Genomic DNA, 27,576 nt, shown 5'->3' with positions numbered 1-27,576 from the left:
CACACTCCTTTTTATATCTAGTTTCATGTCAAAAAAAAAAACAGTATGATGAATAAATGGAGACAAAAATCATTTGTGTGGGCGAAGAAGTAGGTCAGATACTAAATCAGAAACAGTGTTTGGGACCTCCTAGTTCCTTCTGGGATAGACTCAGAGAGAGGCAGCTTGACAGTAGTGGAAGACTGCTTAATCTTTATCCTTGATACATAGGAACTACATGAATCTGGGATTCTTCTTCATCTCTCAGTGACCCAGGAAATTCTTTATGACTAGAACCTGTAGAGAAGAGGGAGAGAAGTATACTGGAGCCAGTTCAAATGAACTCCTGGCTCTCCTGAATGTCTTGTTAAATTTTTCAGTGTGGTCATTTACAATTTAGAAATCTGTAAAGGCTACAAATAAGGACCTGAATTTTTGTTTTGACGATTGTCTAAATTTAAGAAAGTACTGTAGAAAATGTTACTGACGCAGATCAAACTTTAAAGTGTTTGGGGTTCTTCTTGAGTGTGGAATATTAAGTATTTACCAGAACGCCACTACATTAGCACCAGTAAAAGGAGTTTTCACATTAAAGGCTCTCCATAACTATGAAATCATAGGTCAGACCAAAGAGAACACCATTAGGTCAACCTGTCATTCACTTATCATGTATTCCTAAATTTAGTCCAATTGTATTTTTCTTTTAAAATTCTGCTTTGTGTGTGTATGTGTGTAATTTAGGCAAATATTTTACTTCTTACCCTATACCTTGAATATGAAAAATTTAAAACTTTTTAGTTCATTAGTGACCAAATATTTAATTGGTTTAAAAATACTTGTGTTGTTCTATAGGAGTTATTGAAATTTATTTCTTATATAATTCTAAATTAGGTTTTGCTTTCCACTCTCAGTTAGTGTCTTAATCTCCTAACAGATTACCTACTGTAAGTCTACAAAAATCACTTCAATAACAAACATCAAAATTATGTCACAACAGGCCATAATTGGGTCATGCACAGGGATCTCTAGACTTTACCCAACATAATTAATGGAAAGAGGAAAAGAGATCTACCTGAAACAATATCAAATGTATTAGGTCTTTAAGACAAAATCTAAGTCTCCACTATTTAAGGTTGCAGCTGCTATAATTAGAGCTGGCAGATCTAATTGGCAGCACTTTTCTTAAGACAGCTAAACATTTAAGGACCTGATTCTTTAATCCTATTCCAGTAATACTCCGAGAGCTTATGGCAACTCAGCTGGATGTCAAGCTACAAACCCCAGACCTATGAGGCGACTGGACTGGATGATCTCCTGTATCTCTTCTAGCCCAACACTATGACACTTTAGTTCTATGAAATAATATTTTAAATGTTTTCCTTAGGATACCTGTCAGCTGACCATAAGAATTATCCTATTAAGCTTTCCTTTTCTCTAAAAAAACTAAGAAAGAAGTCCTAACCCTTTTGACTATCTGTTCTTTGACCACAATGTTGTGTTAAATTCACCAGAGAAGAACTTAACAAGATGGTTTCTTTCTTGGCTTTTAATATAATAATGATCTTTAGTTCACTAAGGTTTATTAGGCTGGCTCATTATAGCATTGGCTGTCAGCATTCTAAATGCTGAAAAGGTTTTGTCCCTGATTCTAGAAGGTACATTAAAATACTGGCATGAAATACTCTGGAACCACAAAATTACCAAATTGGAAGGAAACACAACAGCCATGTGGCCCAACCCACTATCGAAAAGAATCTCCATAGAATGATGTTTCACAAATGGTCATTCAGTCTTTGCTTCAAACCTCCAATGAGGAAGAATATACCACACCCAGCCAATTTCTCTAAATACTTAATATTAATTTAAAAACTCTTTCCACCAAAATTTTCACCATGACAATCTGCTTTCTTTTCGAGCTAGAGTCTATTGTCATAATAAACAACCCTCTAAAACACAGGTAAACAAGAATAAATTATCACATCATACTTACATTGTTTATAACTCAAATTTGACCTCGACTTGGTATAAATGCACAGTTCCTCACCGTTCTTCAGTGGCAGGCTTCCCCCACTTGTCCTATGTGCAGCAAAGTTCCCAGTCCCCTGAAAAGTATTAGTCGAGTGGAGGCCAGCTCCACTGAAGTATGTAACAAGCAAGTCGATGGGGCAGCTGATTTTATTTTAGCCCTGCATGTAAAAGATGCAACCTAGTGCCTATTTTTAGGATCTGAGGCCAGTATGGGTCGTCCCTGAGTCAATTACTTGTTCCAGAAGCCGGTTTGGAAAGCCACTGAATCTTCTAATGCGCCTTTGTCAAATGTATGCACAGCCTCAACACTTGTGCCATCAATCAAACATTCTCTTCCCACAATTATCATCAAGTCGTTTTTTAGTTCTTTAAAACATTCCAAAGATTACTCTTTTGGAGGCACTCATAAGTAAAACTTGAAAATATAATTCTTTCATATTTTATTTAAGCAATTCTGATTTGTTTTCATTAAAATCTGTTTAAGGGCCAAATGTCTAAGTGTCACACAGAAATTACCCCTAATAAGTTTTAGCAGTGTAACATAAAGAAGATAGACAAAAAAAAAAAACAAAAGAAATCCAACAAACTACATATACTCCTAAAAGGCCTCTCTGGGTTTGGAATATAAATGTGCATTTGAAGTCTCTAATCCTAGGACACTATACTAGTATATATGTAATATGTGTAATACACAGCACACACAAACACACCCACACATACATATTTACACACTATTCAATTTAAACTTGGGTTATTTCTCTGCCATTTCAAATGCAATTCCAGGAGGCAGCATCGTATAGTATTTTTAAAAAATGAGACATGCAGCCTGGCAGACACATTCAAAACCTACTTCTGACATTTGCCAGCTATATGACTTTTGGTAAATTATTTAAATTCTCTGGAATTTCTTGTATTCATCTGTAAAATGAAGAGAAGGCAGAACAGTATAAAAGGAAGAGCACTCTCTCTAGAGTTAGTGGACCTGGATTCAAGTCTAAACACTTACTTGTGTGACCATGGGGAAAACTCATGTAGCATCTGTGGGCTCCATTTTTCCTTATTTGTAAAAGGAAGAAGTTGAACTAGATAGCCTTTGAAGTTCCTCCTACATCTGTATCTATGATTCTATAAAGCATGATGCTTCCTGTCCTAAATCTGTGAACTGTAAACCATTAAAACATTAGCTTTAAAATCAAAGATAATTTTAAAGATAAGGAAGGTAATTACATCCTGATAAAAGGCAGTATTGACAGTGAAGAAATAACAGTACTCCACTATGCATGAAATAGAATAGCATCCAGACTTTTAAATGGGAACCTAAAGGTGCTTAAGGAGGAAATAGCAAAACTATACCTTTCCTTATCAAATCTAGATAAATTGAACCAAAAAATAAATAAGAAAAAAGTAAGGGAAGTGAATGAAATTTTAGGAAAATTAGAGTTAGTAGAAATCTGTAGAAAACTTAACTACGGATAAAAAGGAATGTAATTTCTTTGCAGCAGCACATGGTGTACATATATATATATTGACCTTGTATTAGGACACAAAAATGTCACAAACAAATGCAGAAAAGAAGAATAAAAACAACTTTTTAATATCATAATATGATAAAATTATAATTAGTAATGGGTTCATCTAGAGGCAAATTAAAACCAAAAGTATTTGATTTCAGATCCAGGGCATCCTACAGTCACATAATTACTTAGGCAATAAAGAGAAGCAAGCATGGTAGCTGTAGGACCAATTTCATTTGGAATAAGCTTCCTTAGAAAAGAGTAGTTTCCTTGTCAATGGGTTTTTTTTTTTTAATTTTTATTTGGTCATTTCCAAACATTATTCATTGGAAACAAAGATCATTTTCTTTTCTTCCTTCCCCCCCCTCTCCCATAGCCCACACCCAATTCCACTGGGTATCACATGTGTTCTTTATTCAAACCCATTTCCATGTTGTTGGTATTTGCATTAGAGTGTTCATTTAGAGTCCCTCCTCAGTCATATCCCCTACACGACTGTAGTCAAGCAGTTGCTTTTCTTCGATGTTTTTACTCTCACAGTTTATCCTCTGCTTGTGGATAGTGTATTTAGATCCCTGCAGATTGTTCAGGGACATTGCATTGACCCTAATGGAGAAGTCCATTACCTTGGATTGTACCACAATGTATCAGTCTTTGTGTATAATGTTTTCCTGGTTCTTCTTTCGCTCTGCATCACTTCCTGGAGATTGTTTGAGTCTCTATGGAATTCCTCCACTTTATTATTCCTTTTAGCACAATAGTATTCCATCACCAACATATACCACAATTTGTTCAGCCATTCCCCAATTGAAGGGCATCCCCTCATTTTCCAATTTTTGGCACCACAAAGAGTGCAGCTATGAATATTCTTGTACAAGTCTTTTTCCATATTATCTCTTTGGGGTACAAACCCAGCAGTGCTATGGCTGGATCAAAGGGCAGACAGTCTTTTATCGCCCTTTGGGCATAGTTCCAAATTGCCCTCCAGAATGGTTGGATCAGTTTACAACTCCACCAGCAATGAATTAGTGTCCCTACTTTGCCACATCCACTCCAGCATTCATTACTTTCCTTTGCTGTTATGTTAGCCAATCTGCTAGGTGTGAGGTGATACCTCAGAGTTGTTTTGATTTGCATGTCTCTGATTATAAGAGATGTAGAACACTTTTTCATGTGCTTATTAATAATTTTGATTTCTTTGGCTGAGAACTCCCTGTTCATGTCCCTTGCCCATTTATCAATTGGAGAATGGCTTGATTTTTTGTACAATTGATTTAGCTCTTTGTAAATTTGAGTAATTAAACCTTTGTCAGAGGTTTTTATGAAGATTGTTTCCCAATTTGTTGCTACCGTTCTGATTTTAGTTACATTGGTTGTGTTTGTACAAAAACTTTTTAATTTGATGTAGTCAAAATTATTTATTTTACATTTTGTGACTCTTTCTAAGTCTTGCTTGGTTTTAAAATCTTTCCCTTCCCAAAGGTCTGACATGTATACTATTCTGTGTTCACCTAATTTACTTATAGTTTCCTTCTTTACGTTCAAGTCATTCACCCATTCTGAATTTATCTTGGTGTGGGGTGTGAGGTGTTGATGCAAACCGAATCTCTCCTACACTGTCTTCCAATTTTCCCAGCAGTTTTTATCAAATAATGGATTTTTGTCCCAAAAGCTGGGGTCTTTGGGTTTGTCATAAACTGGCTTGCTGAGATCATTTACGCCAAGTCTATTCCACTGATCCTCCTTTCTGTCTCTTAGCCAGTACCAAATTGTTTTGATAACCACTGCTTTATAGTATAGTTTGAGATCTGGCACTGCAAGTCCTCCTTCCTTTGCATTTTTTTTTCCATGATTTCCCTAGATATCCTTGATCTTTTGTTCTTCCAAATGAACTTAGTTATGTTTTTTTTCTAATTCAGTAAAGAAGTTTTTTGGTAGTTCAATGGGTATGGCACTAAAAAAGTAAATTAATTCGGGTAGGATTTTCATTTTTATTATGTTAGCTCGTCCCACCCATGAGCAATCAATGTTTTTTCCAATTGTTTAGATCTAGCTGTGTGGAAAGTGTTTTGTAGTTGAGTTCATATAGTTCCTGTGTTTGTCTCGGCAGATAGATTCCAAAGTATTTTATATTGTCTAGGGTGGTTTTGAATGGTATTTCGCTTTCTAATTCTTGCTGCTGAAATGGGTTAGAGATATATAGAGAAGCTGATGACTTATGCGGGTTTATTTTGTATCCTGCAACTTTGCTAAAGTTGTTGATTATTTCAAGTAACTTTTTGGTTGATTCTCTAGGATTCCTTAAGTAAACCATCATATCATCTGCAAAGAGTGATAGCTTGGTCTCCTCATTGCCAATTTTAATACCTTCAATTTCTTTTTCTTCTCTAATTGCTACTGCTAGTGTTTCTAGTACAATGTTAAATAATACAGGTGATAATGGGCATCCTTGTTTTACTCCTGATCTTATTGGAAAGGCTTCTAGTTTATCCCCATTGCAGATGATGTTTGCTGATGGTTTTAGATATATACTGTTTATTATTTTTAGGAAAGGCCCTTCTATTCCTATACTTTCTAGTGTTTTCAATAGGAATGGGTGTTGTATTTTATCAAAGGCTTTTTCTGCATCTATTGAGATAATCATGTGATTTTTGTCAATTTGCTTGTTAATATGGTCAATTATGTGGATGGTTTTCCTAATATTGAACCATCCTTGCATTCCTGGTATGAATCCTGCCTGGTCATAGTGGATGACCTTTGTGATAACTTGCTGGAGTCTTTTTGCTAGTATCCTATTTAAGATTTTTGCGTCTATATTCATTAGGGAGATTGGTCTATAGTTTTCTTTCTCTGTTTTTGACTGCCTGGCTTTGGGATCAGTACCATGTTTGTGTTGTAGAATGAATTTGGTAGAATTCCTTCTTGGCCTATTCTGTCAAATAGTTTGTTTAATATTGGGATTAGTTGTTCTTTGAATGTTTGATAGAATTCATTTGTGAATCCATCTGGACCTGGGGATTTTTTCTTAGGGAGTTCTTTGATGGCTTGTTCAATTTCTTTTTCTGAAATGGGGTTGTTAAGGTAATTTATTTCTTCCTCTTTTAGGCTAGGCAATTTATATTTTTGTAAGTATTCATCCATATCACCTAGATTGCCATATTTGTTGCCATATAATTGGGCATAATAGTTTTTAATGATTGCCTTAATTTCCTCTTCAGTAGAGGTGAGGTCTCCTTTTTCATCTTGGATACTGTCAATTTGGTTTATTTCTTTCCTTTTTTTAATTAGACTGACTAGTACTTTGTTTATTTTATTTGTTTTTTTAAAGTACCAGCTTCTAGTCTTATTTATTAAATCAATAGTTCTTTGACTTTCAATATTATTAATTTCTCCTTTGAGTTTTAGGATCTCTAATTTAGTCTTTATCTGAGGATTTTTAATTTGTTCGCATTCTAATTTTTTAATTTGCATGCATTCTTAATTTGTTAATATATGAACTCAAGGATATAAATTTGCCCCTGAGTACTGCTTTGGCTTCATCCCATAGGTTTTGAAAGGATGTCTCATCATTGTCATTTTTTTCAATGAAGTTATTGTTTCTATGATTTGTTCTTTAACTAACTGGTTTTGGAGAATCGTATTGTTTAATTTCCAATTAATTTTCGATTTACCTCTCCATGTTCCCTTACTAATTATTATTTTCATTGCACTGTGATCTGAGAAAGTTGCATTTATTATTTCTGCTCTTTTGCACTTGTTTGCAATGTTTTTATGCCCTAATACACGGTCAATTATTGTGAATGTACCATGTGCTGCAGAAAAGAAGGTATATTCCTTTTTGTCCCTATTTATTTTTCTCCACATTTCTACTAACTCTAATTTTTCTAAGATTTCATTCACTTCTCTTACCTCTTTCTTATTTATTTTTTTGGTTTGATTTATCTAGTTTGGATAGAGGAAGGTACAGGTCTCCCACTAGTATAGTTTTTCTATCTATTTCATCCTTGAGTTCCTCTAGTTTGTCATTTAGAAATTTGGATGCTATGCCATTTGGTGCATACATGTTGAGTACAGATATTTCCTCACTGTCTATACTGCCTTTTATCAGGATGTAATTACCTTCCCTATCTCTTTTAACTAGATTTGTTTTTACTTTGGCTTTGTCGGATATCATGATTGCTACTCCTGCCTTCTTTTTGTCAGTTGATGCCCAATAGATTTGGCTCCACCCTCTTACTTTCACCCTATGTGTATCTACCTTTCTCATATGTGTTTCTTGTAGACAGCATATGGTAGGGTTTTGGACTCTAATCCACTCTGCTATTCGCTTGCGTTTTATGGGTGAGTTCATTCCATTCACATTCAGAGTTATGATTACTAGCTGTATATTTCCCAGCATTTTGATTTCTGCTCCTTTACCTGCCTTTTCTTCTTTCACTATTTCCTTCTACACCAATGTTTGCTTTTGAACAGTCCCCCTTGTTCCCACCCTTATTTTACTCCCCTTTCTACCCCCCTTCCTATTTATCCCCCCCTTATTTTCCCAATAGTCTTTCTAAAATTAACTCCTCTCTCCCTCCCTCTCTTATACTGGTTCCCTCCCCACCAGACTGTTTGTTACCCTTCTAATCCCCTATAGGGTGCAAATCTATTCTCTGCCCCCAATGGATTGGATTGTTTTTCCCTCTTTAAGTCACTTTCAAAGCATGTAAATGTTGAGTATTTCCTGTCTCTGACCTCTTTACCCTTCCAGTGTATTGATGTTCTCCCCTCTCCCACCATGGGCTTCGTTATGACATATACATTTACCCCCATTTGTTTCTTTTCCCATTTCTTTTAATATTAACCTATTTTTAAGCTCTGGTTATATATATATATGCATACTCATGCATATGTATTTTTGCATGCATATATCTATATACCTATTTATGTCTTGTCCTTTCATCCTATACAGTTTGTTGCTGTTCCCTCTAAGTATACTTCTTTTTGCTGCCCAGCTAATAACAACAGTTTTTAAGAGTTACCAATGACCTCTTTTCTTATAGGGATACATATCATTTTAACTTATTGAGTCTCTTAAAATTTTATTTTGTTTTTGTTTTTCTTTTTTCCCCTCTTTTTTAATTGCCTTTTGATGATTCTCTTGAGTTCTGTGCTTGGACATCAAATTTTCTGTTCAGGTCTGGTCTTTTCTTTACGAATTCTTGAAATTCTTCTATTTTGTTAAATGATCATACTTTCCCCTGTAAGAATATAGTCAGTTTTGCTGGGTTGTTGATTCTTGGTTGTAGACCTAGTTCCCTTGCTTTCTGGAATATCGTATTCCATGCCTTTCTTTTTTTCAGTGTGGATGCAGCCAGATCCTGAGTTATTCTCACTGTGGTTCCTTGGTATCTGAATGACTTCTTCTTGGCAGCTTGTAATATCTTTTCTTTGGTCTGATAGTTCTTGAATTTGGCTATAACATTCCTGGGTGTTGTCAGTTTGGGATTAAGTACAGGAAGTGATCTGTGGATTCTATCAATCTCCACTCTTCCCTCTTGTTCAAGGATTTCAGGGCAGTTTTCTTTAATAATTTCCTGTAATATAATGTCCAGGCTTTTTCTTTTGTCATGGTCTTCTGGTAGGCCAATATTTCTTAAATTGTCTCTCCTTGAACGGTTTTCTAAATCCTCTGTTTTGTGAATGAGATGCTTCATATTTTCCTCAATTTTTCCATTCTTTTGGTTTTGTTTTATAGTGTCCTGCTGCCTTGTGAGGTCGCTCGATTCTAGTTGTTGTATTCTGGTTCTTAAAGACTGGATTTCATCCTTAGTTTTTTGGTCATCCTTTTCCTTTTTGTCAGATTTTCTTTGGAGGTCATCTTTCATCTTCTTCACCTCATCTTTCATCTGCTTTGCCTCATCTTTCATCTCCTTTGCCTCATTTTCCAGCTGGTTGATTTTGGCTTTCAAGACACTATTTTCTGTTTCCAGATGACTTATCTTAGTTTTTAAGCTCTTTTCCCAGTTGTCTTCAGCCTCTCTTAATTGTGTTTTGAATTGCATTTTGAGTTCTTCCAAAGCCTGTATCCAATTTGCTGGGATTTCTGATTTTTCCTTTGCTGGGTCCTCCCCCTCTGTTTCATTTGCTCTTTGCTCATTACCTGTGCAGAAGCTGTCTATTGTAATTTCTTTCTTCTTTTTCTGTTGTTTGCTCGAGTTTACCCCTTCTTTGCTCCCCATATTTGGCTGTGCTCTTGCTCCTCTCATTTTGTTTTGGTTTTGGGGCTATCAGTTTCCCCTCTTGGAGCTTTGTCAGATCTCTTGGTACAATCTCTAGGGGAGGAATGTTAGCTTCCCTGTCCTCTGGAGGCTTTTGATTGGATTGAGTTCAACTGGGCTGGGCTGTATGTGGTATGAAGCTCTGAGGCTCTGAAGACTCCTGGAAGGTTGGGCCTCCCAGGCTCTCTCCAGTTCTCTCCAGCTGCTTCTCCGCTGTACACAAGTGCCTTTGCCTGCCTCCCTAAACTCTGAGGAGTTCTGATGGGATTAGTTCAACTGGATTGTTTTGGATGTGCCCCGAGACAATGGTGAGACTGGAGCCTGATGGAGGGACCCAGCCATGGCCAGTTTCTCCCTGGCTTCCTCCCCACTGTCCAAGCTGGATGCGCCAAGCCCGGCACCCCACTGCTCACAAGGTAGACCTTGCAAACCAGCACCTTTGCCCCCTCAGAGGTTCCTGCTGCTGTTGGGGGCTCAGCCCTCTGCGTTGTGGGGGAGGGGTCCTGGGACCTACCCTCTGCCTTCCCCTTAGCCCTGAGTATTCTCAGATTCCGGCTTTTGGGGGGGGCGTACCTTTTGATTTGAGTCCAGAAGGAGGGTTCCCCGCTTCTGTCCTGTTGTTCAGATTGAATTTCGGTGCCCTAGGAGCATTCAGTCTGTATCAGTTAAGGAAGGGTCTTCCACAAGGTCTGAACTTTTGCTGCTTGCTAAGCTGCCATCTTGACTCCACCCCCATCAATGGGAATTTTTAAGAGAAGACTAAGATGACCACTTCATGGGGATACTGCCAAAAAGGTCCTTAGTCACATACTAGTTGGTCCAGATGACTTTGGGTTCCTTCTGTCTATGAGACTATGGGTCCAGCTCTGTGTACTTACTAGCCCTACTAAAATTAGATGAAATGAATGGCTTATTTCATTTGAAAGCAAAGAGAAAAAAATAACAAATTAATCCCTTTATAGAGACTATACCACTACAGAAAAGACAAGTATACAAAAAAAGATTGAACCTCAAATATTAGTTATGGCTTGGAACCTGAAATCCGAAATGATTATGGCATAGAGTCAGACAGCACCAAGTTATATATGTCAAATTATCAATATGTTGTCCAAAGCAACCCAAAACTTACCACTTAGTACAGATGTACAACATATGGGAGTGGGTGGCAAGGGTAACAACAGAGGTGGTAACCAAAAGGAAGGAGTCCTTTCATTGTCCAGTTAGGGAGGAGGATGTTTGTGTACAGAGAAAGAGCCCCTGGAATTGAGACTGAAGAAACAAGGGAAGATCAAATAATGAAGCAAAGATCTAGAAAGGGTATCATAGATGGAAAGACTCTTGTGGTAGGGTTAGTTTTATAAAGGAAGATAGATACTTAATCATCTGAGACAATGAGGGAAGAAAATGAAAATGGGTGGAGATATGGAAAATTAGGAGACCTGGGATAAGGGATTCATGTTGGGAGGAGAAAAGCTGAGACTCACATCAGAGGACCTCAGTCCTCTCAATAAAGTATGGAAATGTATGGAAATCTTCAGAGATGCATGCCAACCCACTTAAAAAATCTCTTTTAACCCATTATATTCAATTAATTTTTTCTATAAATTTCTCATATGAACCTAAAATTTCCCCCCATAAAGTTCTCTGAAGTAAAAAAACACCACCCTAAGTTAATAAGTCTAGCATTTTTATTTTTGCAAAAGATTATTGTAGCATAAGAATTTATTCAGTAGTTTCTTCCAGCTGAATCTAAAAGTACTGTGTAGTCTTACAAAGCCCAGTATGAATATTAAAATAAAAATAATAGTAAAGGAATAGTAAAATAAGTGGCCTCAGAGGATAAAACTGTTGGTGTTGTGTTTAATTAGCTCCCTTAAAAAGCATTTTTGAAAGGGTAGATACCATTTATTACCTATGAAGAGAAGTCACTAGGCATTTGGTTGGTTGCAATTATTTTCTTCTATTCCTTGGAACTTTCAATCCCCACTTTGGTGAGTGAATCTTTTTTTTATTTACATTACAGCACAATTGCAGCAGCTAGAACAGCTTTTGTAGAAGTACAAATTGTTTTTTATTTGTTGCCTTTTCTTTCATTTTAATAACAAATGAGATTTTTTTTAATAGAGGGAACAATTTTCACATGGATGGCAACTATGGATTTTTTAAAAATACTAATTCCTCGCCTACAATATTTTCAAAATCAAAAAGACCAGATGCATATCAAACTGAAATGTGCTCCTGCTGCCATGAGGAAGCTGAGCAATCCTGCCTTTCCATCATTTGCATGGACCCCCTAGAATCCACTGCTGCAGATCCTCCAGGCAAAACTTGTCATAATAATCACTAGCATCCATGTCAGGAACTTTCATTGCTTTTTCTTCTATAATTATTTGAAATAAATCATTTGACACAAAAACTTTGTGCATGTGTGTGTGTATGGGGTTGGGTGAGGGGAAAGAATCCAGAAATGATGGATTCCTGATACTTTTCCTGAAAACAATGAAAATGACTTTAAATTAGAGTATCTAGTATTCCCTTCAAAATGAAACACATTCCCCACCAAAAAAAGACAAGGTGAAGCAATGGAACTCAAGAATAGATATATAAAGCACATACAGACTTTGGAGGTACTTAATAATTCCTTCTTGACTAGGGATTGTTTGCATATATATATATATATATATATATATATATATATATATATATATATATTTATAAGCATGAAATCCAAAGAGGTATGTCTGCATTTATAGGGGTATATAGGTATATAGATGTGTATGTATGTATTGTATATGTAATATATATATTGCATGCAAAATGTACACATATAAATTGCTATATATATATGCATATATATATATATATTTCAACTAAAGCAATCCTTTTCTTTTCTGCCTATTGACCAAGAAAATGAATTTGAGCTCTGTGAGGACACTAGTGACTAGAATCTAGTTAATTCCAGTTCATTCATTGCCTGCATGACCTTAGCTAGGTCGTTCACTTTGGCCTTAGTCTCTTCACGTCTAAAATGAATTTTTTGCTCTTTTCCAACACTATGTTATTACAATAGATGGATGGCAGATTCAGTAATAGAATAGCTGATTAATACCAAATTTATAAGAACTAAGCTCTACCCTCCAAGGAACAATGATTTTTGTTTAATGTTTAAACTTTTACTGGGCTTTTTTTCCTGTGTGACATAACAGAAATATAAAGTTTCTGAAAGCTTGAGGGAGATGACAAACCCATTAGTGGCACATACCCAAAAATCCCCGGCTGTCCCCTGGGGATATCACTTGTTTCAAGTTTGACATTTGCTTCGTATAAACTGCTTCCTAAAATCATTGCAAATGTTTGTTTCCATGACTTCAGTGCTTTTTTTTTTTAAATTAGGAAGAAGAAAATGCAATAAATACTTCTAAATAATATTCTGTGTATGTTGGGAATAGAGAAAATGAGTAAGGGACATTCTTAATCTTATGAAAAGGTGGAAGAGTTTTGCTTTCTTCCCTAGCTATTTCTGTGGCTCTGAGAGATATAAGAATGGAGAAATGTCTGACAGCCACCAGCTCAGACACATCTAGGAAGTTGGTTTAGAGACATTTTTGTCACTTTAGGTCTCACAGATTATCTCTGTGACCTTAGAGGACTTTCTGAGATTCTCTGAACTTCTGTTTCCTCATCTGTAAAATGACAGTATCAGCAACTATCCAACCTTCTTTTTGGAGTAGCTATGACAAAAGTGCTTTGTAAATCTTAAAATATAATGTAACGTAAGATAACGTAAGATAACGTAAGATAACATAATATAATATAATATAATGTAATGTAATGTAATGTAATGTAATGTAATGTAATGTAATGTAATGTAATGTAATGTAATATAACGTAATGTAATGTAATGTAATGTAATATAATATAATATAATGTAATGTAATGTAATATAATATAATGTAATATAATGTAATACAATATAATATAATATGATATAATATAATATAATGTAATGTAATGTAATATAATATAATATAATATAACATAATATAATATAATATAATATAATAAAATATCATATATATGAGTTGTTATAATGAGTTATCCTCATCAGAGACGCTACTCCCTAGCCATTTGACTGATTCTGTTTTCCTCAAACTCCACTTGTCCCTGATAGATGGATCCAGATGAATTGAATATGTCGAGGAGTATTTATTCTCCCTTGGCCACCTCCCTTGAACCATCATCACCCAAAAGAGGAACACAAACTCAAAGAGGAGGATCAGTGGGAATGGAACAGATTATGCTCTAAAGACAATGATCCTAACTTTGGAGAAGCTCGGCCTATGTAAACCTGCACATATAAGTTTATAAATATCCACAGAGGCCTCACTGTAGCAAGGTTGGGAAAGGATTAAAGGATAAAGATGAGCCCCAGTTTTAGTGGTGAACATTGTCCGTTGCTGTTTAGTCATTTTAAGTTGTGTTCTTGTGTCCAACATTTAGTGACCCCTTGGGGGGGAGGGTCTTTTTTGGCAAAGACACTGGAAAAGTCGTTTCCTTCTCCAACTCAATTTTACAGATAAGGAAACTGAGGCAAACAGAGTTAAATGACACAAACCTAGGAAATATCTAAGGCCAGATTTTAACTCATATCCTCCCATCTCTGGGTCTGACTTTCAATCCACTACCTCATGTAGCTCCTCCTAGAAGTATTATTTTTAATATATTTTTATTAATGCCTTTTATTTTTTATATTAACAAAATTTTCCCAAGTACTGCTTCTCTTTCCTTACCCAGAGAGCCATTAAATATAAAAAAATATTTTTTAAAGACAAAAAAGAGAAAATATCAAAACGGGTCAAAACATGGAGAAGTTTGAAAATATGTGCATTATCATAAACTTGTGGATTTCCACATTCTTTAAAGGGATGGGGTGAGAATATTTTCTCAGATCTCTTCTTTCAAGCCAACCTTGTTCTTTGTAGCTTTTAAATATTTATTTATAATTATTTTGGATTTTTCCCCAATTACAGTGTTGTGGTCATTGTGTTTATGTTTTCTTGGTTCCGATTACTTCATAATACTCCACTACATTAATGTGCCATAATTTGTTTCGCCATTTCCCAACTGATGAGCATGTCACTTGGTTTTGACTCAATGCAATAATTATTAGTCCCATTTTACAGAAGAGTAAAATATGGCTGAAAATGGTGATGTCACTTGCTCATGATCATATAGGTAATAAGAGGCAGGGCCAGGACTAAAACCTGTCTTCTGCTTTCAAACCCATTGTTCCTTCTTTACTATATTATCTCTCAAGAAAAATGAAGTTGAGGCTCTGACAAGAGGAGAGATGACTATGAAATTGATAAAGTTTAAAAGGTATAGCGAGGACAGCAAGGTGGCTCAATAAATTGAGAGAAATGCCTGGAGACAGAAAGTCCTAGGCTCAAATTTGGTCTTCAGGGCTTCCCAGCTACGTGACCCTGAACAAGTCACTTTATAGTAGAATCTTATATCTCAATCTGTGAAAAGCTTTCAAGGTCATCTAGTTTAATCCTTTTGCTTTACAGATAAAGAAACTGAGGCTCTAAATGAACTGTAGAAGCAAATAACAAATCACTCCAGTATCTTTGCCATGAAAACCTCAAATGGGTTTTGAATGAATGAATGAATGAATGAATGAATAAAGAGTCAGATGCAACTGAAAAACTACTGAACAATAACAACAAAATCTCCAAAGCCTTACACAATATCTAGAACATATTAAGGGTTCAATAAGTGCTTATTTATTGATTAATTGTTGGCCCAAGGCCACATCATTAATACATTCATAAGCAGACTTATTCAAGTCTAACAAGACTTGAATCCAGTATGGAAAATGCTTTGAATTTAGAATTACCATGGAATCATGAAGTTATACAAAGCAAAAGTTACCCAGAAGTGATAAAATACTATTTACTCTCTGAATCTCCATACTATTCTGTAGCCAAGAATAATGTAAAATGCAGCCAGGGATATACTAATAAATACTTAACAACTAACTTTCCAGAAGGGGCAAAAAAAAGTATATATAACACTTTTAAGTTTAATCTGCATAACTAACAATTTTTCCATTCCTTTCTTGAGTCTAGATAATTCGCTAAAAAATAAATCAAACCCTAATTTGTGGGGTTTGCTGATTTCTGAAGTTTAAATGATCATACAGCACTAAAAAATTTTAAAGTCAGAACTAACTCCAACACACCCCTGAATGCAACAGTGACTACCTTCATGGAGTAAGAGAGTGATACAGGGCACTGGAATGATGGCCCATAATAGAAAAAAATCTTGGTCATGATTCCCTTGAACATAGTTAATTTGCCACTGACATCCAGATGAATCATCTACTATGCATGTGGATATAAGAAGAAAATGAGGTAAGCGTTACTTCTCTGTCCTTGCCTTTGCCAGGAATAGGCTCCTTCTGTAGTCCTCTGACTTTTTCTGGCTACATCTAAACAGTGGACTCAGTTGTTCTCTTTCCCAGGGAAGCATAAAAACAAGGCAGAGAGCAAAGAGCTACTGTCCTAGGATCAGATGTAATAACTGTGCCTCTCATGGCTTGGATACCAAATGGCTTGGAAGAGGACCCACCTTCAGAAATTCAGAGCCTCAGATTGCCAGAAGACTAAGTCCCATCCCAGATCCATTCAAGACCCAACACCCCTGAGCCATGGACAAAATATAGGGCTTAGTGTTTCTGGGTCCTCGGAGAATAAGTTCTGATCCACCCATGTATGGGGTGTTTTCTTGGTGTACATTTCACCCTTAGACACTGGGTGTCAAGTAGGAGATCATTTTAGATTGGGGACCCAAACACCAGTTATTTAAACTCAGATAATCAACATTTCCACTATTTCCACCTACTTTCTTTACTCCCATTCACCCCTCATGTTTAGAAGGATCCATTATGGAGGCTGATACCACCATTCCAACATGGACACACTGTTTAGTCTTCAAAGGACTCTGGAATGTAGGGCTCTCATTCCACTTTTTCCCCCATTCTCTAACAAATTCTTCATCCCTTATCCCATTAACTTCATATTCATTGATAGCATCTGCTGATATGAAAAATTGACTACAGTGGATAGAGCACCAGACCTCTAGTAAAGAAGATTTGAGTTCAAATCCATTATCAGATACTTACTATCTGTGTAACCCCAGGCAAGTCACTTAAATTTTATCTGCCTCAGTTTCCTCAACTGTAAAATGAAGATAATTTAGTATCTGCCTCCCAAGGTGATTTTTTAATTATAAAGTACTTAGCACAATGCCTGGCACATGGTAGGTACTTAATAAAGGTTTCCTTTTTTTTCTTCCTTCCTTGTTTCCTTCCTTCCTTCCTTCTTCCTGTATTCTCATCCTGCAGTACAAATGCTTCTTTGCAATACCTTTCTATCATATGTTCTAGAATCCCTGTTCTACTGATAATAAATTCCCCATCACCCTAGATCTCCTAATGTCATATTCTATTTTTAACAATAATGAAAACCAAGCTTTCTTTGGAAGACACTGCAACCTAGAAATTCTCTTCACTTTTGGATTCTCCTGATCTTATTCAGCACAGCACAATGAGCCCCCTGACATTTTCCTGTTCTTTGCATTGGCGATTCTTCATGCTTAGAATGCTCTGCTCCCTCATTTTCACCTCTTAGGTTTTCTGATTTCATTCAAGATTTAGATCAAATCTATCTGCCAGACATATTTCCTAGTTTACTAGTATCTATTCCTTTGAGATACCCTTCAATTATATATATATATACATATATATATATATATATATTGTGTATACCTCGCTAGTTACATGTAATCTTCCTGATTAGAATGGTCCAACCATTATAGAAGGCAATTTGGAACTATGCCCAAAGGGCTATTAAACCATGCATATCTTTTGCCCCAGAGATACTATTACTAGGTTTATACCCCAAAAACATCAGAGGAAAAAAGAATTACATGTATAAAAATATTTACAATAGCTCTTTTTGTGGTGGCAAATGATTAGAATCTGATTCTTGTGTCCATCAAGGCAAATGGCTAATGAAGCCATACTCTCATGTTACAAGAATGAGGCATGGTTTTAGAAATACCTGGGAAGACTTGTATGAATTAGGACAAAGCGAACTGATTAGAACCAGCAGAAGGATATATACAATAACAGTAATATTTTAAAGATAATCAGCTTTGAAAGATTAGCAGAAATCCAAATAGAGAACTGAAGGACGTAGAGTAAAAATTGACGCATCTTCCTTTCCTTTCTTCGGTCTAGTGCAGGAATTTGTTTATGCATAACTATATTTTTAATGGTTTTTCATTTTCTTACCTTTCTCAATGGGAAGAGGAGGAGAAGAGAGAAAATTCAAAACTAAAAATAGAATGAAATTGAATGTTATTTTCTTTTTAAAGACTGTTAACTCCTTGAGAGCAGTGACTAATTTTGCCTTCTATTCGAATGTTAATGCCTAGCAGAATGTCTGGCATATAGTGAGCACTTAATAAATGCTTACTGAAAGATTTGGCTGGTTCTTTTCACATTGCCTGAAAATATAAGCAGGTTTCTAACATTCTTAAACAAACAAAAACACTTCACCTGAACCACAAGTTATTGTTCCAGTGATAGAATCTTAGAGATATTTACTCACAAAACACTTAATCAAATCCATATCTAATCCAGAATCTCCTTGACAACATAGTAGAAGAGGAATCATCAAAACTCTCCCAGAAATACTCTAGTAAGGGAACTGCAAAAACTTCTAAGGAAGCACATTCCACTTTGGGTGAGTTCTAATTGTTATGAGTTTACTTTACTCATTCCATGTATTTTCTGTCTTCCTTTATCAAGAAAAATCATTCTAATTTTTCTTTAATCTGACATTGCTTTATATAGTTGATGACAATTATTATGTACTAAGTCTTTAGTTTTCCAAGCTTCTTCAGCTCCTTCAGTCGATCTTCACATGATGTGAACTTGAAATCCTTCACTTGAGTGGTAGTCATTTTCTGGTCTCTCCCTTAGTTAAACAGTGGTCCCCAGGACTGAATGCAAGATATAGTTTGATCAACAAAGAATACAGTATTAATTTAATATAATTATGGATCCCTCTTTCCTTTCTACAAAAGAAAGTTTTGAAAATCCATTTCAGTCCCACCCCAACCCTTGATAGGGTTGGAGAATAGGACTGAGTCTTGTCTGTATTAGGGTAAACCTTTGGCTCCCAGACATTTTGGAAGACACTTGCCTCAGTGTCCCAAAGTCTGGCCTCCGACCAGGATGAAGGTCAAATCTGTCCAACCAAGAAGACCCAGACGAAGTGACATCATTGAGGTTATAAATTATGGATTGAGAAAGTAAGGCAGTCTCTTTTTGGCTTTCCAGGCAGGTTACTGCTCTCAGTCTTTGCTAGTAAAGAGAGACACAAGGTGAGCCTCAAACTCAGATTACCTAGGCCATGTGATTATGTGCCTTTTGTCTCTCTAATCCACTTTCATTATTTAATAAATAATTGTAAATTAATATATGGTCTCAAGAGAATTTTAATCCTAATATACTACAGCACTGGTAGTCAGTCAAGAAATATTTATTAAACACCTACTATTTGCCAGATAAAAACTGGGCAAAAGATAGCGTCTTTCCTCAAGGAACTTATGATCTAAAGAAACTGGCCCATCCATAGATACATATATACACTATTCCTTATTAAAAATATACTGTTGAGTCATTGATTTTGCAATTCACTAAATTCTTAATTCTTTCTTTAGCTAAATCACTGCTGTGCTATGTCCATACCTATAATGTACACATGGACTTGATTTTTGAACCCAAATATATACTTCACATTTATCCCTATTATTTTATCTTCTTAAATTCAGCTGGATATTCTAGAATGACAATTTTTTTTGGACTCTGCCATCCAGGATGTTATCTATATTTCACATTCTGGTGTCATCTTTAAATTTTCTAAGAATGGATTCAATTACCATCTCCAATATCATCATTGCCATTCTTTGATCCTTTCTCCAACAGAATTAATATACCTCTTCTTTTTCTACCTTTGACAGTACTCAGTCCAAACCAACTTATTTAGATTCTTAGTTCTAGCCTAGCCACCCTTCTTATTCAAGTTTTGGAAGGCCAGAGAGTTGGTAATTTATAATCCTAAGGGCACTTAGAGACATCTAGTCTAACTTACTCATTTTAAAGATAAGGTAGAAGATTAGATGAAGTGATATCCAAAAAGATGACATGACTAATGTAGGGTCACATAGGTAGTACCAGAGATGGGAGTTGAATCCAAAATCTCTGGCCAGAAATTCAAAGTTCTCACTATTTTTTTTAAAATGTATAACATTACAAGTATATTTCAAAGAAAAAATATAAGCAATAACCAGTTGATCTAAATAAGCAGATTTATGGATAAATTTGTCAAACTGAAAATGTACAAAGAAAAAATGAGGGTTTTTTTTAAGTATTTTGGTATGGACACTTCTCTCTCAGAAATAACTGTCAGGCATACCAGATTGCTTTAAAAGTCACTTTAAATTGATTTACAAATATGACAACAGGAAAGTGAGCTGCTATTACCTCTCTAACAACTTGTCAGCCACAGAAACATAAACAGTTCTAGAATATATCTATCTTGCCAAAAGCAGAAGCTCAGATTTAGAATTTGGATAGTAATAGAATATGCATTGAACAAATTGTGCTAGCCAAGGGGTAGATACACACACAGACACATGCACACTTGCGCACACACACATATACACACTCCCATATCATCTGCTTTAGGAACAATATAAGAATTGAAACCCAAGACCCACTGGAATATTTATCTCCTTCATAAAGTGTTCCTTGATTAATATAGCGCTTGTCATAGAATCCACTTGGGAAAAAAAGATGTATATAAATATCCTAGAAAGAAGGTTTATGCTATATCACTTACTTTTTGTGTAATAATAAGAATAACTAGAATTTCTTCAGCATTTAACATTACTCATTTCACTCTCATGATGACTTTATAACAAACATTGCCCCCCCCCCTTTAAGCGAGGAGACAAGTTGTGAGAGTTTAAGGGACTTTTTTTTGGTCATATTCACATAGTACTTGAGATCTCTTGACTCAAGGTCTAGTATGCCAATATTATCCAAAATTTTTATAATAAACTTATCAAAACAAAAATGGGCACACATTCTGGATAGCTATATATTTACTTATAAATCACATATATTTTGCCACACTAATAATTATGTACATTAAACATTTATACAAAAATAAAATTTTAAATGGATTGCAATAATAAAATAGTCCTTATCCTATAGTTGCTAGGAACCAGTGGAGAATGGACATTTCATGGTCAAACTTATCTTTGGGAAAATTGTGTGGAGGATTCATTAGAGGGAGGAAGAAAAGGTAAAGAGACCAAAACGAGAATCTATCGCAATACTCAAAGGCAGGACATGAGGGGGACTTTCACCACTATAGTGGCTTTATGAGGGTACAGAAGGGAACAGATGGAGAGAATTGTAAGATTTTGTGATTACATAGAAGCAGGGATATGGGTGATAATAAGTGAAAGAGTAAAAGAATATTTATTCAGCTTTTAGCATGGGCCAAGCACTACGCTAAGAACTTCTGATACAAACACAAGAGCAAAGGCATCCCTGCCCTTCCTAAAAGGAAGAGGCAATGATATCAGGGAGGGGAAAACATTAATTAAAGTCTTATATACACAGGTACTGTGTAAGTTGCTTTTATGAATCTGAGGTTCACATGGTGAGATAGGTGCTATTATTATTCTAATTCTATAGTTAAAGAACTGAGGAAGACAGATTAGTTGACTCCTCTAAGGTCACAGAGCTAGGAAGTATGGAATCTGAATTTAGAATCCTGGGTCATCAGCCCCAGGGTTCCACACACTGTATCTCCTAGAAGCTAGGAAGGCTCCTGTGTTCTGAAAAGATTCTCCCACCCCCATGGTGAATGCAACAATAGGACATTCACTGATATGCATTTTCTAGAATCAGTAATACTAGTTATATGATTATAATTCTTGGAGCAAGAAGTCAATATGGGTAGAGGTTGAGGAGGGTCTAGTTGTGACCACAGGATGAAAAAATGAATAGTGTGAAGAAGAGAATGCATGGTCAAGAATGTTCAGAGCTGAGTGTCATATCACTTTCTGGGCATGATCTCTAGACATTTGCTTGGGAGAACAGAACTACTCCTAGCAAGGCAGAAAAAAGTCAAAGTGAAGCTAAGGACATATGATTTCAGGGAGTTCAGAACTGAATTAAATTAAGGAGCTGGAAATGTCACTAAATTGTCCCTAGGGTGATTAGATGGATAGTGATACTCTTAGTGATTGGGAAATTGAAAAGAAGATTAGCTTTTGGGGAAAAGATAAAGTAATAAGATCTGGAATAGAGATTGCAATTCATCCATGACTGATGTTCCTTGTATCTCCCTCACTCTGTCCTATCAACAATAAAAAGGGGGAAAAGGGAGGATTTTGCCTACCTGACATTGCTCTAGAGCACAGAGCTAGCCCATGGGTACTTGCTTTAGTCATGAGGCAATCAGGGAGTGAGTGGGGGAAGAATATAGGGATGCTTGAGGAACAGGAGTGGATTTTACCAAAACCTCTGTATAACTACTGATCTAAACATCAGGATAGAACTTGGTTATAACCTCCCTGAGGTGGCCATACCTGGGCAAAAAGAAAGAAATGAGGAGCTTGTGCAGTCATGCAAGAGAATAAAGTAGGGAAATACAATTGTTTTGGAGGAGGCACACCTTCAGATTATCTCTGGGGAAGAATGGAGTGTGATTTGTCTTTCTTCCTCTCAATAGATGACCATGTATACCTTGCAGGGATGTAAAGATACATAGGTATTTATAGGCATTTGTACCATGTCACACTACCCTGTGTCTAATGAGCCCTCAATAAATATTTGCTGACTTAAATGCAGAGTGAAAGGGTTCAAGTAAAAAGGCCTATGAGGTATAGAGGCTTCCTATTTTCTCTTATTAGTTCCTTCCTTTGTAGTTTTAATGATCTACCAGATAGGTAGCAAAGCATTCATATGCTTGACTTCAAAGCCCCTAAGCAAATATTTCAGGAGTTCTGTTCTCCTTTGTGAGCTATTTAGTGTGTGGAGACCACAAGCAGAAGTGGTTCCTCTCCTTCATGTTGCCCAGGGCCTTATGAAAAGCAAGCATTGCTTCAGCAGCATCTGTGTTTGTAAAAATCAGCAAGATATTTAAATCTGTAGAGGTTATAGCTTGCTTTTATACATATATATAAAAATGTGTACATATATATTTACACATTTATATATATATGTTTACATGTTAAGTGAAAAAATACAAATATTCCACTTATCAACCAACATTCTGGTCATTCAAATGTTCCCACGTGAGAATGAGTATTGGAGTGACTAGGGGCTGGGCACAGAGCCCATCTCCTTATGTCCAGCTCATATGCTAATTTATTAAAAGCCAAACAAAAAAGCTGCCATTTTTCTAAGAGATAACAAGACTACCTCCTTTTATGATAAAGTCGACGTGCATACCTGTGTGAAACCTAGTTCTCCTATTCCAATAGAAACATTTTTGTTTATTTTTTTTTTAAGATCTATATCCATTGGAGTCATATCATATTACAATGTATGCCTTCATCTGTAATCCAACTCACTGGTTAGCATTTAACAGAGCTTTCTCCCCAAGTCATTAGCAGCTCTCAATATCACTTAAGATGCCTGAATTATTGTTTATTATGAGCCACTTGAAATGCAAATCATTTATGCAAAACTCTGCTGCTCTTGGGACAAAATCCAGATTGCCTAACAGTATTTGAACAAAACAGTGAGCCTTCACAGCACTCTTTTCACTCCTCCCTGACAAAAAAGAAAAGCATTATACTTCGCACACCCCTATGAGAATCTAAGCTTCATTCCTTAGCATTTGAAATCTGTCATACATTTCACTTGTAAGGAAATTAGGACTTATTTCATCATCTAACTTTATATTAATCTCTCCTAAAAATCACTTCTCTCTTCACTTTTAAAAAGCTTTATTTGCAAAACTCTGACAAAATTCCACAAAAGTAAAAAGAAGTTGAAAACTACAATGGAGTCTAACAAAATGTGACAGTAATCTTTCTTCAGAAAGGAGAACTTGGAGGCCCCCAAAATGATCACGTTTGCATGTGGCATTAGAAATAATATTGTACACTCTACTCTCAAATTAAGAATGTTTGTAAATAATACAGAGCTTCTATGGAAAGTCTTGGTATTCATTCTTAATTCCAAACAGGGGGTGGGAGGATCTCTGTTTTTCTGAATTGGCATGTTCTTCCTTAACTAAGTACAGTCAAATGATATTGCTGATTCACTCTTAAAGTTTAAAATCTATTACCCTCTAGTGACTTGTACTGTTTTTCATATATATGATATCAACCTTGTTTTTTTAAAAATTTTTTTCCAGATTACAAGTTGATGCATTTTTTAATAATTGTTTTTCTGACAATTTGTGATACATGGTTTCATTTTCCTTCCCACCCATCCATCCCCCTTTTGTAAGAGGGCAGGTAATATGATATAGGTTATACCTTTACCATACATGCATATGTCCGTGTTCCCATGCTAAGAAAGAAGACACATATTGCTTAACTAGAGAAAAATTCATGGAGGAAATAAAGAATGGTATGTGTCAATTTGCACTCAGACTCCATCAGTTCTTTCTTTGGTGATCCATAGCTTTTTTTCATCATCACTCTTTTGGAGTTGTTGAATATCCTTTGTCAACATGGAAATCTAGAAGTTCCCAGTTTATTTAGTTGGGAGATAGAAACCCCAGGTTTTGACCTTGTCACTGGAGAGGTTTCCCCCTGAGGGAAGGTCCCTCTTCACCAGACAATAGACATCCACTTCAGCTTTGGTGTAGTAGGGAGTGAGTCAGTCTCCCAAGCTGAAGGTCCCCAGTTTGATCCTCAGTAAGGAGGGTGTGATATACTGGGAAAGGCTTTTGGAGACAAAAGAGCTACTTGACTTCAGATGGGATTTACCTCCCCACCTGAAGTGATTGTCCATTGTCTGGTGAAGTGGGACCTTCCCTCAGGGGGAAACCTCTCCAATGACAAGAGAGACAGGTCACAAGGTCAAAACATGGGGTTTCTACCCTCAAACTAAAAAAAACTGAGGATTTCTAGATTTCCATGTTGACACCTTGCAGTGCTAGAAATAGTTCATTCATGCATAATTCATCATCATAAATCATTAATGTTAGTGTATAAAGCATTCTCTTGGTTCTGCTCACTTCACTTTGCATCACTTCATATAAGTCTTTCCAGTTTTTTTTTTTTTATCATCTTGTTTGACATTACTTATGGCACAATAATACAGTCTTGCTCTTAACTAGAAAACAAAGACTCTACAGGCTTTCTTTCATGTTTTCCCTCACTCAAATACACTGGATAAAGATCAGGAAACAGGGTTAGGGTTTAAAAGTGGTCAAAGCATTGGTTTCTGATTGAAATCTGATAAAAGATAATGTCAACAGGGAATCTAGAAGCCTCCAAACTTGTAGCCTGGTAAGATTTGATGACCCCCAGTTTAGCTAGCTTGAAGGTGAAGCCTCAAGTTTGACCTTGTCACAAGAGTTTCTCTCTGAGGGAAATTTCACTAGTCTCAGACTAATAATAGACTTTAAAGGAGTTTAAGTGGGGATGGCAAATCCCATCCAGTGTTAAGTGTCTCTTTTGTCCCAGTGGTTTCTCCCCTTAGACCAATGCCCTTTACCTAGATAGCCCAGCCACTTTTCCCTTTTTGTGTCCATAGTAAAGCATCAGCCCCTCACTGAAATTCCTATCTAGAACTCCTCACTTTCCTTTGTTACCATTGTAAAGTCAAGAAACTATCCCTCTCATCCTGGGTCCCCAGTTTCATCAAGGAAAGTATTTAAGCTTCGCAACTTTAATGACTCTTCAGAGTTGTCAGTCTTGCACAGTTGGCTCTCCCAGGGGTCAGTGACCAGAGCAACCAGTTTCAATCCTGTGTGGGTGTGTAGTGAGCATCTCTGCAAGGAGGCCTAATTTAGCACTGAACCCCTTTCCTTAATTAAAGAATGGGTTTTCTAACTATTTAATAGTTTTCTGTTTTTTTTCCGAATCAGCAATCATTAGTACTTTTATTTATAAGACCTATATTGGTATTAGAAAGATCAAAGGTAGCGATTTGGATTCCAGACCTGTGATGTCTTGCTAACTTTGTGTCTTTAAGATGAAAATCATTAAACTTCTCTGGGGATCAGTTTGAGAAAGGAGAAAACATAGATAATTGCTAATATCTATTTCAGCATTAAGATACTATGTTCCAATGAAACTACTGTAAATATATAGTTTAAGAAAGATGCTTTCGGCTTTGTTTTTGGTTAGAGTAAGGGGCATATAAAAACTATTTTTAGCAGGTGAGCCAGCAGCCAGATACTTAGTTATTTAGTCCAAATCCCTCATATACAGATGAGGAACCTGAGGCAGCTGGTGGCACACAGTGGATAAAAGACAGAGTTTGGAGGGATTACTAAATTATTCAACTGCTTTATGTCTCAGTTTCCTCATTTGAAAAATGAGGGGGCTTGGACTCAATGACTTTTAAAATCCTTTCTAGGTCTAAATCTATGATATTAAAAGAAAGACCAACAAAAAGCTATCAACTTAATTACCATATGGAGAAAGGAGACCAGGCAACAAAAAAATCTACTCACTCATCAGAAATATCTCTAACGGTCTAACCCTCTGTTTATCTCCTTATTTGCCACCTGAAAGTTTCTGTAGTCTAAAGGAATAAAGATCTTTAAGACAAATAAAAAGGAAAAATCTGTGAAAACTGGTTTCATGATGATTCCTTGTTCAAAACAGCATTAGATGCAATAGAGTCCAAACTTTCGCCCATCTTAGTATAGGGCTGATGTTCCTCTGGCCACTGTTAAGAAGAAACTCAGGAATTGAGTCATAGCAGTTTTGACGTGACATCATTATTCCAATTTGGAAGATTGGTCTCAAGTTCTGTCCTGATATTCATGAAGGAGCAATGCCATTACTAAGCATCCTAGGATTAGCATGATAACATTGCCTATAATAAACCTGGAGATCAGCAAGAATTTCAAGTAGGGAAATTCACAACAATTGCAATATTAAACAATTTTTACTTCTCAATGCATTAGGTAAATATTATTTTTAATACTTTCCTCTTAAATCACCAGTTGTGAGGCTTTTTCTCCTCATATGTAGGTACTGATCCAATAGAATTCTTCAAGTAGGATTAAAGTAGCCTCTGACTGGGACTAAAAGTACTATTCTAATCGGGTCTTCATATACTATTTCATCAGATTGGACCTGGCATATTGAGAGTTTAGAATGACACACTGACTTTATTCATAGAGAATTATTTTAGTGTGTCTCCATTATGACACATAAGATTTGCATGACCAGAATTGGAAGCGGAGTCAGAATGTTACAAATATTGATGCAAATATCTAAATACAGACACTTGACTGTTGTTTACAAGGCAGATTTTTGAAGGGTGAGTTTGGTCATGCCTGGTGGGTGAAATGTAGAAAGAATGTTCATAGAGTTGATAAAATTCAGAACTAAGAAATAAAAAATAAGATATTCAATTAATCTTGATAGTTTTAAAAAAGAGATCCAATTAAAAGTTAATAACAAAATACACAAGGAGGATATATAATTTTATGTGGCAA

The 27,576-nt window shown here is 36.0% G+C and overlaps 1 protein-coding gene across 4 annotated transcripts in view; it reads right to left on the bottom strand.

Moving 5' to 3' along the window:
• Positions 1-27,576, bottom strand: part of XIRP2 (xin actin binding repeat containing 2) — a 434,256-nt gene that overhangs the window by 102,468 nt on the left and 304,212 nt on the right. The window contains exon 1 of one of the 4 annotated variants that reach the window (XM_007494308.2): positions 1,970-2,140. The exons of the other annotated variants lie outside the window; for them this stretch is intronic. The gene's annotated coding sequence lies outside the window, so the exon portion shown is untranslated. Of the gene's footprint in view, positions 1-1,969; positions 2,141-27,576 lie in introns of those variants that run through there. 4 annotated transcript variants of the gene reach the window in all.

Source organism: Monodelphis domestica, chromosome 4 (assembly GCF_027887165.1).
Source record: "Monodelphis domestica isolate mMonDom1 chromosome 4, mMonDom1.pri, whole genome shotgun sequence".
NCBI lineage: Eukaryota > Metazoa > Chordata > Mammalia > Didelphimorphia > Didelphidae > Monodelphis > Monodelphis domestica.
Note: the sequence above shows the minus strand (reverse complement) of the source record. Positions and strands in the feature narration are given on the sequence as shown.